The sequence below is a fragment of the Schistocerca piceifrons genome, chromosome 8, assembly GCF_021461385.2.
Source record: "Schistocerca piceifrons isolate TAMUIC-IGC-003096 chromosome 8, iqSchPice1.1, whole genome shotgun sequence".
NCBI classification, from domain to species: Eukaryota; Metazoa; Arthropoda; class Insecta; order Orthoptera; family Acrididae; genus Schistocerca; species Schistocerca piceifrons.
The window spans coordinates 12,624,531-12,640,400 of record NC_060145.1 but is presented as its reverse complement, the minus strand read 5'-3'; the positions used below and the strand labels follow the sequence as shown (position 1 = coordinate 12,640,400).

The 15,870-nt window shown below is 45.2% G+C and overlaps 1 protein-coding gene across 1 annotated transcript in view; it reads right to left on the bottom strand.

Annotated features, from left to right (window-relative positions):
* The window catches only part of LOC124711493 (cytochrome P450 4C1-like), a 187,127-nt gene that overhangs the window by 154,892 nt on the left and 16,365 nt on the right, over positions 1–15,870 (bottom strand). The gene's annotated exons all lie outside the window — the stretch shown is intronic.

Genomic DNA, 15,870 nt, shown 5'->3' with positions numbered 1-15,870 from the left:
TCCTACACGTTGCGCTTGCGTGCCACGAAGCTCTGGTCTGGATCTGTGTACCTGCCCTCGACCCGTGCGGCGCCCTCTACGCTAGGCAGCGAGTGGGGTACCCACCTGACAGGCACTGGGTACTCTTAACTATCTCATATCCCAGTCGCATTTTGCCGATATATCCGTATCGTGTGATCAGTTTATGGACGGCGTGCGCCGAGAGAAGTTTCTGTAATCTGAAGATGCCTACCACAGGCGAAACGCGACATTGAAATTTGAAAATAAAAACATCCGCGACCAAGACTGTAATTTTAATTCGTGTCTTACACTGTTTGCTGAATTAGCCGCAACGATAGACTGGAAGAAATAATAATGATGATGATCAAATAATAGTAATAATATAGCAATAATTACGATAGTGGCAGATATAGAAAGAATTTATGGGGACACAAAATAAATATTTTCTGATGTAGCGAGTTCTGACGAAATGAAATTTAAGTAGGCTGCAACAGCTTGGGGCACTGGAAAATGAGAAAGATCTTGTTGGAAATTAGGATGTAATGTGGTAACGAGTGCTACAGGTAGACACTGTTGTTGATCCAATGGATATATCATCGGCCAGCATTTGAAGCTGAAGATGGTATTCAGAGCTCTGATATAATGATGGTGAGGGGGGGGGGGGGTTATTTCATAGTCCTGCTACTGAAAACGACTTCGAGAAAGTGTCTGAGCGATGGAGTGGTACGATTTTGCTCTGACGAAGAGGGGGCAGGGGGGGGGGGGGGCGGGAGTTTTGCGTGCGTGTGTGTGTGTGTGTGTGTGTGTGTGTGTGTGTGTGTGTGTGTGTGTGTGTGTGTGTGTGCTTTAGATCGGAAGAGAGGAACACTGAACATATTTCAGTATAAAAAATTAAAAAAAACAACTTAGGTGATCGTGTAAATGGTTAGCATGTTTCCATATTTTCCTCCAAGAAGATGTATTATAATTGCAAATTTGACTCGTTCCATATCATAGCGAGAAATCGCCATACTGTATTATGATCCACAGAACGTGCAAATAACTGTCTACGTAACAAGGTATTAGTCTGATTGCAAGCGTTTGTGCAACCAATGCTTCCTTTCCAAGTAATGAGTTGCTACCGAAAACTGTACGCCTACTGTACGGCATACTAACAAGGGAACCTCCCCATCGCACCCCCCTCAGATTTAGTTATAAGTTGGCACAGTGGATAGGCCTTGAAAAACTGAACACGGATCAATCGAGAAAACAGGAAGAAGTTGTGTGGAACTATGAAAAAAATAAGCAAAATATACAAAGTGAGTCGTCCATGTGCAATATAGGCAATATTAAGGGCAATGTGATGCGAGTAAAGCCGTGGTCCCGTGGTTAGCGTAAACAGCTGCGGAACTTGAGGTCTTTGGTTCAAATCTTCCCTCGACCAAAAATTTTAACGTTTTATTTTCAGTTTATGTGACAAACCCTTATGTTTTCATCACTTTTTTTGGAGTGATTATTACATCCACAAGAAAACCTAAATCGGGCAAGGTAGAAGGATCTTTTTACCCATTCGCCAAGTGTACTAGTTAGGTGGGGCGACAACATATTCCTGTCATGTGACGCACATGCCGTCACCAGTGTCGTATGGAATATATCAGACGTGTTTTCCTGTGGAGGAATCGGTTGACCTATGACCTTGCGATCAAATGTTTTCGGTTCCCATTGGAGAGACACGTCCTTTCGTCAACTAATCGCACGGTTTTGCGGTGCTGTCGCAAAACACAGACACTAAACTTATTACAGTGAACAGAGACGTCAATGAACGAACGGACAGATCATAACTTTGGGAAAATAAAGAAAGCAAAATTTTCACCCGAGGGCAGATTCGAACTAAAGACCTCTCGTTCCGCAGCTGTTCACGCTAATCACAGGACCATGGCCCTCCTCGGCTCACATTGCCCTTAATATTGCCTATCTTAGGCATGGACGACCCAGTTTGTATATTTTGCTTATTTTTTCATAGTTCCACACAACTTCTTCCTGTTTTCTCGACTGATCTGCGTTCAGTTTTTCAAGGCCTATCCACTGTGCCAACTTATAAATAAATCTGAGGGGGGTGCGATGGGGATGTTCCCTTGTAAGTGCAACTAAGGAAAATGTTGAAAGAGGCTGATGTGTTTCTTTTCGAAACTAGCACTTACGCAAATAGTAAAATTTTCTGAACTTATATCTGATGGAGAAGGTGCGTTATACTTTCCTAGAAGTTCAGTCACGTTTCAGAGTCGTGAAGCGCTGTGTGTTATCGGTACTAGTATAGACTGTCTGAGAAGAATCAGTACCTCATCCCTAAATCTCCCGAATTGATCGTGTAACTAATGACAAAGTACTTGAGGACGCAGGAGGGCGGCGTATTTCACTCACACCGGGACGGAAACCTGTGTCTGCTCGGAGCAGCGCTGCACAGTCGCCGCGCTAGAAGGGAACATGCATCGGCGCGGCGTCAGAAGTGAGAGACAGCCACCAAGGCCGACCGCTAAACGCAAGGCGTTCTCTGCGGAATCCAAGCACAACTTGTTTCCCCCACCTCCTACTGCTAGTGTTTCACTAGACTAGTAATCGAGGTGTTAAACGAGAAATAGTGGACAGAAAAAAGTAATTGGTGTTTGCCGCCAGAGAGAGAGAAAACCTACAAACGCTGCACATCAAGGTGTTAACTTCCAACTACTGACGACGAAACGCGTGGAAGAACACAAGTTCGTTCTTTTACAGCAATATACACTACTGGCCATTAAAACTGCTACACCAAGAAGAAATGCAGATGATTAACGGGTATTCATTGGACAAATATATTATACTAGAACTGACATGTGATTACATTTTCGCGCAATTTGGGTACATAGATCCTGAGAAATCAGTACCCAGAACAACCACCTCTGGCCGTCATAACGGTCTTGATACGCCTGGGCATTGAGTGAGACAGCTTGGATGGCGTGTACAGGTACAGCTGCCCATGGACCTTCAACACGATACCACAGTTCATGAAGAGTAGTGACTGGCGTATTGTGACGAGCCAGTTGCTTGGCCACCATTGACCAGACGTTTTCAATTGGTGAGAGATCTGGGGAATGTGCTGACCGTTGCAGCAGTCGAACATTTTCTGTTTCCAGAAAGGCCCATACAGGACCTGCAACATGCGGTCATGCACTATCCTGCTGAAATGTAGGGTTTCGCAAAGATCGAATGAAGGGTAGAGCCACGGGTTGCAAGACATCTGAAATGTAACGTTCAAAGTGCTGTCAATGCAAGCAAGAGGTGACTGAGACTTGTAACCAATGGTACCCCATACCATCACGCCGGGTTATACGCCAGTATGGCGACGACAAATACACGCTTCCAATGTGCGTTCACCGCGATGTCGTCCAACACGGATGCGACCATCATGATGCTGTAAACAGAACCTGGATTCATCTGAAAAAATGACGTATTGCCATTCATGCACCCAGGTTCATCATTGAGTACACCATCGCAGGCGCTCCTGTCTGTGAAGCAGCGTCAAGGGTAACCACAGCCATGGTATCCGAGCTGATAGTCCATGCTGTTCCAAAAGTCGTCTAACTGTTCGTGCAGATGGTTGTTGTCTGTTGGCTCAAGGATCGAGACTTGGCTGCACGATCCGTTACAGCCATGCGAGTAAGATGCCTGTCATCTCGACTGCTAGTGATACGAGGCCGTTGGGATTCAACACGGCGTTCCGTATTACCCTCCTGAACCCACCGATTCCATATTCTGCTAAAAGTCATTGGATCTCGACCAACGCGAGCAGCAATGTTGCGATACGATAAACCGCAATCAAAGTCGGAAACGTGATGGTACGCATTTCTCCTCCTTACACGAGGCATCACAACAACGTTTCAACAGGCAACACCGGTCAACTGCTGTTTGTGTATGAGAAATCGGTTGGAAATTTTCGTCATCTAAGCACGTTGTAGATGCCGCGACCGGCGCCAACCTTGTGTGAATGCTCTGAAAAGCTAATCATTTGCATATCACAGCATCTTCTTCCTGTCGGTTAAATTTCGCGTCTGTAGCACGGCATCTTCGTGGTATAGCAATTTTAATGGCCAGTAGTGTATATCGTTTGAGTCGCGTGAGAGTCAGCCTCTGCTGATGTGATCGCCTCTCGTGATTCGTCACACATCAGCACGTTGACGTAATCTGACAGCCGCTAGGCGTGTGCCGAGCCGCATTTATCCCCTCACCTGTCCACCACTCTCCAGTATTTTCCCTTGTAAAGTATGTGATCGGAAGTGTCTGGTCACCTCCTATTAGTGGAGATTAAAGTGAGGCGAGTCCAGCCTCCGTCTGTAGAGCGGCTTGTGCTCTGCTGAGAACTCTTTCACAGTGAGGTGTCTGAGTGTTTGTGGAGGGACGGCAGACAGCCCGTTAATCCTCCAGAGGCGAGACCAGAGGAGGCGGTGACGTCGGACGCCGGGGTCTGCAGCGATGTCGACGTTTTGACTCAGCGCCCAATCAAAGCTGCTCTGCTGGGTTCAGGTCGGGACTCTGGACTGTTGTCGTCCACAGACCACCGTCTCACAGATGCCACCTCGCGGCAGGGTGTGTTGTGGTGCCGACGCGATAAATAGTCGTCTCCGAAGTGTTCCTCAGCCACACTCGGTTCGCGGTGCTGTAATTTTTGTTCACATAGTTCAGAGTTCAGAGTTTTCATGCAGTAAGGGAGCGACACCCTGACCACGGAAACAACCCCCCCCCCCCCCCCCTATACTCAGAACCTTCCCCGTACTTGGCTGTTGGCACTACACGCGAGGGCAGGTGACGTTCTTCAGGCATTCGCCAAACGCTAACCCTTCCACCGGACTGCCACCACGGTACAGGGCGATTCATCGCTCTGGTTTGCAGTCACCCACCATGCGGCGGCGACGTTCTTTCGTCAGCCTCAGACGCCGCTCAGTAATGACTACGGAAACACGTGGCTTACGGGCAGCAGTCCGACCATCGTAGCGCATTCTTGTTGACTCTCCCACGCAGAGTGGTCGTGCCACCCGCTGGCAGCTCTTTGGAACCCTCGAGTGGTTCCTCCCTCTGATTTCATGCGGTTTTTTGCAACGATCCCGTGCGATGGTCGACAGCCGCTGTCCGTCAGTGGATGACGTTTCCGGCCGGTCTCTGTCGGTTGTGGTCGTTGCTTCGCATCTCCACTCCACAGTCACGTCACCGACACTGGGCTTGGACAGCTTCAGTGATGGATTTGTCACTACTTTGTGCCAATCGACGTTCGTCTCCCGACCGAACCTCTCTGCTCTTACTGCTTCTCTGCTTTCACTCTTTCTGGCAGGACCGCCTCCCGTGAACACCGGTCGTCGGTTCCGCATCACGTAGGAGTGTCCAGACACTGCTGACCAGTTAGTGTGGATTCCAGCCGGAGAACGTAACTAACTCTGCATCTATGCAAATGACGGTGCGCTGAGGCGAATTTCGTGCAAACAAACTTTAGTTTTTTTCTTCAGTGTATTAAAACTAGTATCTCTTTCATAAAAAGTACATTACATAACTTTTAAATTATATCTCGAGCTAGTTCGTAACTTAACTAAAAACTAGCTTTGGTTATACCACATTCTTGTTTTCGCGCAGCCTGCTCATAAAACTTCTAGCCTTCTGCACGGTACAATAATAACACAAACAAATATTCCACTACAGCACTATAAAAGCAGACAGCAGCCACACAGCTAATGTCTCAATTACACTTGGGAGACCTCACCATCCATAACACGAGAGCGAGACTTTGGTCCGTGCTTGGGCTACTGCGAGGAGAGTATGACGTTCACAGTCTGTTGTATGCTACTGAATCGTGTACGAGCGCCTCCTTATATTCCATGGTATGCGGTAAACTGCGTGTCAATTCGATTCACCTCCACTCTGCATTTCACTACTCCACAGGGCAACTTGAAAGTTGAAGATCCAACAGTAAGGCTCAATGGTTTTAGCTTGCCAAGACACACTTGAAGCAGGCTTAACCGTTTCAGATGTGGTGTGGGAAGAAGTGCTTCTGTTCTTCATAAATGGAGTTGGGTGGACACCCCATACTGTGACTGTGCTGACTTTCCACAAACAATGAAGCATATAACAGTGGACTGTCCCCTCCGGGCCTTCCCTTGAAATCTAGCGAATTAAAAAAAAAATGGTTCAAATGGCTCTGAGCACTAAGCGACTTAACTTCTGAGGTCATCAGTCGCTTAGAACTTAGAACTAATTAAACCTAACTAAGCTAAGGATATCACACACACCCAATCCCGAGGCAGGATTCGAACCTGCGACCGTAGCGGTCGCTCGGTTCCATAAAATTCTCACAGAAATATGGAATATAGAGAAAATTCCACTTGAATGGAAATGTGTGTTGATTCACCCGCTCCACAAAAAGGGTACCAAGACAGATACTAATGAATACAGAGATGTCTCATCACTACCAGTCACCTGCAGAATTCTCTCCAAAACATTACTCAACAGACTACAAACACAAGCTGATACAAAGATAGATGAATACCAAGAAGGCTTCGGAAAATGAAGATCCTGTACTTAACAGATTTGGAACCTGCAATGCTCCTGGATGTCAGACAGACGAAAAACACTGAAGTCACATTCGTCGAGTTAAAGGAAGCCTGCGACTCCGTAGACAGGCTGACTCTCTTTCACTCACTGGAAGACTGTGGAACAGACAGGGACACTCACACAACAGACAACACATCCAAAACAAAATAAATTCGAGATAGATACAGGGGTCAAAAAAGAACATAGTCTGTCACCACTTGTATGGAACATGGTCTTGGACAAAATTATCTAACGATAGGAAGAAAAAGTAAAAGGAATTCAGTTAAGAAGAACGTGTGCAAACAATACGGTCATAAAATGACATGACAGTACTCAGTAACAATAGACAAGAAGCACAAGAAACACTGCAATACTTACGTGAAGTCTCTGCCAAAACAGGTCTACAGGTATCGTACGAGAAAACGTAATACATGGAAAGAAAGATCAACAACAACCAAACTATGTGCACAAAATACGAAAAGGTTAACGGAGTCAAAAACATTCAAATATCTTGGTGAATTTCAAATAGGAGGATCAGACACGACACCCAAGATACACAGAGCAGAAAAAATTCAGAAAGCGTACAAACTGACGGGGACGCATTACAATAAAAGAAATATTTCAAGACAGGCCAAACTCAGGCACTACAGTACAGCTGTACTGCCATAAGCACTCTACACATCGGAACCTCGGGCATCACAGAGACAGAAAAAATAGAACGTAAAATGCTCGGAAAAAATTTTAGGAGCGGTACACAGAGATGGTATATGGATGAAGAGGCCAACCAAAGAATTATATGAAGACATATTCAGGCTCAGACACGTGATCAGGAAACGCTGAGTAAAATTCTATGTATACATACATAGAACGAACTGCAAAAGATTGACAAAGAGGATCTTTGATGTAGTAAGTAGTTCAATCAAGAAGAGAAAAAACAAATTGGTTTCAAGAAATAGAACACCTCAAAGAAGCAGGGATCAGTGTTGAAGCGATAAATGAAAGAGACAAATTCAGAAACAAAATTATGAACAAGAAATTTGAAGTAAAAGAAAGAAAGAACACAGGCAAAATGTGGACAGAGCAAAGGAAACAGGAACAGAGCCAAAGTATGAAGAAGTTTTCTAAAGAGAAAAAGAAGAATGGAACAAGGAAAAAATGAATAATCATATAACATTCAAGTTAACCACTAACCTCAGTCCTGGAGGCAAATATGTGCCACAACTATGGTGTATCGTGCGAACATGTGAGATCATTGTAACTGCAGTAAATACGATCAAAAGCCGACAGCAGACATAACGGAAAGCAACCGACAGATCGCGACTGCACACGAGGGTGGGTCGGTAGCAGCGCCTCATGCACTGAGTGCGAGACTGGCTGTAGCGCAAGATGGTTCCTCCAGCGACCACGCTGCTCGCCAGACCACATTCCATGTGCGTTCGACCTCATTCCACAACTGCAGAAACCAGTGCATGGGAGGTGCTTTGCAAACAGGGTGGGGCCATATGTTTGACTTTTATGGTGACGCCATTTCCAGGCTGAATCGTCCGATTATCAGAGCTCACATCATGCTGCTGCATCTTTTCTCGTGACTGTGCTGTGGTGGTAAGTTGGGCTATAGTCGCCAAACTACTGAGTGATTGTGTCTGTGCCATATAGATGTTCGCTAATAGCCATCTCGTTGTGATGGCATGGGCAGAACGTGACAATAGTGGAGTGGAGAATGCTGTGCTGATATGGCGCCCAAGCTGTGTTTCACTGTCCTAGCATTTTATAAGCACAGTTCTGCATGGCAGAAATATTTCAACAGGTATCAGTAGAAGACAGTACTTAAGTTTAGCCTCTGTGTGTTTAATATTCCACGGGTTTTGCGTGTTCTCAAAGAATATGTTGGGAAGGCAATAGTAGTGGAACAAAGCCACTACGTCCCCACTTTCCATTGTTGCCAGATGTATCCAAGATGACGGCGACGACGTCATCCAAGATGGCGGCCATGAAGTCATCCAAGATGGCGGATTTTGGCAGGAAGTTTGAATTTTGGCATGAAAGTGGCACGACCCCCTCCTCCAGAAAAATGGTGGGAAGTACAAATTCCAACAGGGCAATGCATCACACCACAGTTATCTCTACTAAGCTAAGAAAACTGCAGGAAGATAGGCCACTTGGGCTACCCACACTAACCTAAGTCACCTGACCGCCACCTCCTCCTATGAACTGGCGCCAAGTTTGAATTTCTGCAGTAAACAAAGGTCATTTGTGATTTCGCTACCAACCTAAGAAAATTGCGAGAACGAAAGAACACTTTTACTAACCTAAGTCATCCGACAGCCACCTCCTCTTACGAACTGGCGTAATGTTTGAATTTTAGTGGTATAGAAAGGTCACATGGCGTTACGCTACAAACCTAAGAAAATTGCGGGAAACAAAGCTCACCTCCACTAACATAAGTCACCTGGCAGCCACCCATTCCTATGGATTGGTGGGAAAAGGACTCAGCCTGCACTGGGCTGGTGGAGAGAGGAAAGAGTGTATTTATTTAGGAACAATTTATTTATGGATGGAGTATATTTATCACAGTGATACAGAACACACGCTCTGACATGTCACACAACACACAGACCTGCAAACTACTCCTAAATAACTCATGTATAATGCTCTACACATGCGCTTGCTAATTGCAAACTGTCATACATTTACGTCCAGATAGCCAAACAACTCCTTAATTGTCAAAACAATAATCCATCTAAAACACTTTACAAAGATGCTTGCTAGTCGTCAACTGTCGAAATCGTGCACCAGTCTTTATTTAAGAAATTAGAGACAGCACCACCATCCAGTGTGTTCGCCAGGAGGTCTGCACTCCAGTTGACCTAGTACACAGTACCACCAACAGAGTGAGCGCTGTCGTCCAAGATGAAAGCCATGACATCAGGTGATTACGCAAGTACCATTATCCAAGATGGCTTCAAACAGTATGTTCACCACAAGGTCTGGGCCTACTACTCAGTACCACCACCAGAGAGCGCTGTCGTCCGTTTCGTGACGTAACCCAAAATGGTGGGGGTAAATGGCGGGAAAACGACTCTGCCTGTGCTGAACATGAGTTTTTATTTTGCAGGCAGTGTCTCCACCACGAGATCTAGAGTGCAACTGACCTAGTACACAAAGCTGCCACCAGACGGTGCTGTCATCCCTTCTGTAATGCAATTTGTGATGGTGGTCTGTATAGGGAAAATGGCGCGAAAATGACTCAGCCTGCGCTGGGCTGCTGGGGAGAGTAAGGGAGAAGTGTACTCTATTTATTTTGGAACATTTTATTTAGGGATGGAGTATATTTATTACACTGGTACAAAACACATGCTCGGGTCACACCACAAAGCTCACAGACCTGCAAACTACTCCTACATAATGCTCTGCAGACATGCAAACAACTCCTAATTTTCCGAAATAATTTCAGTACAGACTTGGAAACTGCTCCTGAATAATGCAGCACAGTGATGTGTAGACACTCTCGGTACTCGTAAACTGTCCAGATAGCGCATGGCACAGCCTACAGGCCCGATCGCAAAATAATTCAATCAATGCTCGCACCCACCACTCCCCCACACCCCCGCACCCTATCCACTGGACCCCACAGGAGGATACCGACAGACCCACAAAGTGACACAGCCGTCAGCTGTCAAACCAAGCACAGATGCCCGCACGCATGAGGTGGAAACATCCATTTCACACTTGGTACCTAAGAAATTCCTCTCAGAATACGTATTCACCTAGGCACCATTGATGACGCAATCGGATGGGAATGAAGACTTATTTACAGAGTGCAGATGCTCCATGCTGGATCACGCATGTCGGTTCCTCGCTACCCTCCCTCTAACTGTGGTCCAGCAAAGACGCTGCAAAAATCTGTTCCAGAATAGCACAAGCTGCGTTCTCCATGGCGATTCTAATGGACCATGCATGACATGTGGCTGATGCATCACCGTGCGTAGCTACTTACCATCGAAGGTACATCGATGAACGTTCTCAATGTTATACTGCAGCCTCATTGCTATCTAAAATAATAACCAAGTCGAACTCTAGTAAACTGCATAGTGTCCCAGAAAAACTTAACATGCGCTTTTGTAGGAGTTTTCGTGTTGTCTCAGCTTGTATGCACGGAAATTCTTGCCCTGACGAAACCTGTTTACGAAAATAGCGCAGAATAACATCGAATGTACTCTTCGCAGCAGTCCATCAAGTGTTACCCTTCCTGCTTTCAACTCACACAAACGTTCCCACTGACCGAGCGAGGTGGCGCAGTCGTTAGCACACTGGACTCGCATTCGGGAGGACGACGGTTCAATCCCGCGTCCGGCCATCCTGATTTAGGTTTTCCGTGATTTCCCTAAATCTCTCCAGGCAAATGGCAGGATGGTTCCTTTGAAAGGGCGCGGCCGACTTCCCCCCTCGTCCTTCCCTAATCCGATGAGACCGATGACCTCGCTGTTTGATCTCTTCCTCCCAAACAACCACCCAACACAACGTTCCCACTGCTATGCAGAGGCTCCTGTATCCCAGCACAAAGGATGTGGATGAATCAAGCATTATGATTGGCTCTTATCGAATTTACCTGCCGAATTACTGACGCCATCGGTATCGAATCAATAGCCAACTCTTCTTTCTTTCTGCAGATGAGACTTTCAGTGGCAAAATTATTTTGCACAGATAGCGAAAGTACATTGACAGTTAAACCCACAAACTTGTTTACAGATCATCAAATACATACAAGACTCACAAGAATATTGGAAGCCAAGAGCACATTTACGAGTGTAACTACAATTAAATATTACCATTGCTGCTACAGTCTGATACTGATCAATGTACAGCTAATGTTTCCTCTTGACGGCTGTGCTTCTGGAACGAATCTCAGTATCTACAGCATGCATAATTTTCCACATAAATATCTCTCATACCCTCGCCGTTATCGATGTGATGAATCTATACATCCCTCATGATAGGACACACAGTCATCCTCTCTAGTCATGCCACAACTTAAACCACAGTAACTTTACAATGCAATATATACACATTTTACACAAACAGTGCAGTTATCTTTTATATCTGTACAGCACCCAAAATAATTATCGTATGCCTACACTCACACCGACTTTAAGCCACAATGCTCCTCAGTCCTAGGGAAGCACTGTCCATCTTTTCTTTATTTCTACAGACGTGACATTCAGCGGCAATAAAGTATCTTACACTGATCGCCATACTGCACCAACATCTAAACCTCGCAAGGTGCCATACATATCGTCAAATACGGAAAGACGCCTACTCAATTACACTATCCTCCCACTGGGGCCAGGAGATTGAATATTAGTCTGTGAAACCGATCTCCAACTTTAAAGTATATCAACGTGTACCATATCGATGTAGTAAACATACAATTTGTATCCTAAACCATACAAAATCAGCCCTTTTACATCAGAAAGCCCTCAGTGAACCGAAGTGACTCTCCAAAGTGACGTGCAAAGAGAGGCTCGCTTCCTCCTCGGTACAAACGCGCTACTGTTTCTGGTCTAGACCTGCCTGCTTGCTTGCATTTCTAAACCCATCTCTAGGCTCTGGGATTACACGATCACAAGTATTTTCGCAATGTTTGCCATAATATTATATCATTTTCGCGGTACTTCTCAATATGAAGCACACAGCAGTAGCCTCCCAATCGCTCACGCAACATAATTCTGAAGATATAGGCTGGAAATTGTTTCTCTACAAAAACCAAACCTTAGCTAGGTGGAGCGTGCTCCAGACCACTGAGTAACTAGAAACAAACAGATGAAAAATGATATTTCCACCCACGAATACCGACCTCGCTGATGTAATAGATTCCAAATCATCCCTACAATTTACAAGCCAGCTAAGGTCTTTCCCACGAGGTCTTTCCCATGTCTAGAGAACAGGCAAACGTGTCTCCCGCATGCCAGATGCAAACACCACAATCAATCTTCTCTCAACTAAATAAAGGCGCGAAATTTGCAGAAGCAGTTAACCAAACAATTTACATGGGAGGGAATAACGGTTCAGGGCAAATGCACCTCCATACACAATCTTCTCAAATTTCCACTTGATGACGAAAGCCGCCCATCTTACGATTGTGCTCTCAATTGAACGTCATTCGACAATGAGCGAAGTATTGGAAATACATCCTGCTGTCGGTAATGACTCTGAAAATATAAATATTACTACCTTTCGTATGACTCGATATACTCTTCCCTTTGCTATCACAGTACTCTAAATCAAATCCATATCCTCCTTACGACTGGACATAGTCATTTCCTTTACACAAACACATACTTTATAAATCTGATGCTCAAATGTGAACAGATCACGCACCCCCTGCTACTAAGTATAATACTTAGTCAGTAGCTGATCGCCTATGATATCACATAATACTGACCAAAAATCAACGATGGGTGTGCATATCTCTTAGATTTCTTCCTGCAAGTGCTACCACTGTGTCTTGGAAAGAGACATAATCGGTCAGATGTTAAAAAAAAAAAAAAGATCGCAACAACTGCTCCATGTTACTGTCACAAGCAATCTTCGTTCTACAAGTCCGCACACGTATCCATGTTAAAAGCTACACCCGCTTTACGAATCGAGGTACGACATTACCTCTGCATGAGGTAGTTTTTTTCCAGACAAGTAACATGACGGTGTACGTAGGAATGTGTATTATCAGACCACGATGCAACCTCGTGATGAAATTACCACATTTTGAAATTGATTCGGCTAAGGAACATAGTATGTAAGCGGTATTTGCCAATCCCTCAATCCGCAACCAGCTAGATAATTCTATAGTATTTGTTGTGCATTCTGTCTCGACGCATATCAGAGGTTCTGCGATATATCCACTGAGTTATTGGCGATGATTGACTGATAGCTTGGAAACGTAAGCGATCTAACATTATAGCGCATTTTAAGTGCAGGTGATTCTAGCCTTAGGAGTGCATGTGTTTATGTGCAAAAAGAATGGCTGGCTCTGAGCACTATGGGACTTAACATCTGAGGTCATCAGCCCTTAGACGTAGAACTACTTAAACCTAACTAACCTAAAGACATCACACACATCCGTGCCCGAAGCAGAATTCGAACTTGCGACCGTAGCGGTCGCGCGGTTCCAGACTGAAGCGCCAAGAACCGCTCGGCCACAAAGGCCAGCTGCAGAAAGAAAGAAGAGTTGGATAGTGCTTTGATACCGACGGCGTCAGTAATTTGGAGTCTAAATTCGATAAGAGCCAATCGTAATGCTCGATTCATTCACATCGTTTGTGCTGGGATATAGGAGCATCTACATAGCAGTGGGAACGTTTGTGTGTGTTGAAAGCAGGAAGGGTAACACGTGATGGACTAGGGTATCGCGTTAGGACTGCTGGGAATACTGCATTCGATGTTATTCTGCGCTATTTTCGTTAACAGATTGTGTTAGGGCAAGAATTGCCATGCATACAAGCTGAGACAACACGGAAACTCCTACAAAAGTGCATGTTATGTATTTATGGGACACTATACAGAGTTCGACTTGGTTATTTGTTTTAGATAGCAATGTGGTTTCAGTATAACATTCAGAACATTCCTAGATGCACTTGCGATGGTAAGTAAGTACACCACTGGCCATTAAAATTGCTACACCAAGAAGAAATGCAGATGATAAACGGGTATTCATTGGACAAATATATTATACTAGAACTGACGTGTGATTACATTTTCACGCAATTTGGGTGCATAGATCCTGAGAAATCAGTACCCATAGCAACCACCTCTGGCCGTAATAACAGCCTTGATACGCCTGGGCATTGAGTCAAACAGAGCTTGGCTGGCGTGTACAGGTACAGCTGCCCATGCAGCTCCAACACGATACCGCAGTTCATCAAGAGTAGTGACTGGCGTATTGTGACGAGCCAGTTGCTTGGTTTGCGGGATCAAAGGGACCAGACTGCGACGGTCATCGGTCCCCAGTTGCTTGGCCACCATTGACTAGACGTTTTCAATTGGTGAGAGATCTGGAGGATGTGCTGGCCAGGGCAGCAGTCGAACATTTTCTGTATCCAGAAAGGCCCGTACAGGACCTGCAACATGCGGTCATTCATTATCCCGCTGAAATGTAGGGTTTCGCAGGGACCAAATGAAGGGTAGAGCCACGGGTCGCAACACATCTGAAATGTAACGTCCACTGTTCAAAGTGCCGTCAAAGCGAACAAGAGGTGACCGAGATTTGTAACCAATGGCACCCCATACCACCACGCCGGGTGATACGCCAGTATGGCGATGACAAATACACGCTTCCAATGTGTGTTCACCACGATGTCGCCAAACACGGATGCGACCATTATGATGCTGAAAACAGAACCTGGATTCATCTAAAAAAATGACGTATTGCCATTCATGCACCCAGGTTCATCATTGAGTACACCACCGCAGGCGCTCCTGTCTGTGAAGCAGCGTCAAGGGCAACTACAGCCGTGGTCTCCGAGCTGGTAGTCCATGCTGCTCCAAACGTCGTCGAGCTCTTCATGCAGATGGTTGTTGTCTTCCAAACGTCCCCATCTGTTGACTCAGGGATCGTGACGTGGTTGCATGATCCGTTACAGCCATGCGGATAAGATGACTGGCACCTCGACTGTTAGTGATACGAGGCCATTGGGATCCAGTCGGAGACTGAGTTCATAGCGTTTGCGCGTGCCTATTTATACGGAGAGTCACGTGACTCTCCGTATAAATAGGCACGCGCAAACGCTATGAACTCAGTCTCCGACTCGCCTTGAAGATGGCTGGGAGGTTTCTAGCCGAAAGTGTAGATGTACGCCAACAAACCAACTTAGAATTCTTTTGTCAAAGCCACAGCTTCTCTATGAACTTCCTTATTGTTCCATTATTGTCGACGGAAATTATATTGGGAGTAGACTTTTTGAATGAATACAAAGCAATCTTAAAATTTCACGATGCTGAAATATGTTTAGAGAAAGAAGGTAAGTCAATAGCTTTGAAATTTGAAGATTGACTCTCAAACCATGACGAAGAAATTAATCGGCTTTACCTCCCGTTAGACAACAGTTCGGATTTTTCGATGGAACTTGACACTAGCAATCACTCTGCAAGTACTGACAGGGATGATATCGACGGCGCATTTGATACTAATGAGTTGATTCAGAATAAAATTCAAACAATTGAGAATTGTAATGATACTGATAGGGAAGACCTTTTTGAGATTTTTACAAGCACATTCCACAGTTTTTACTC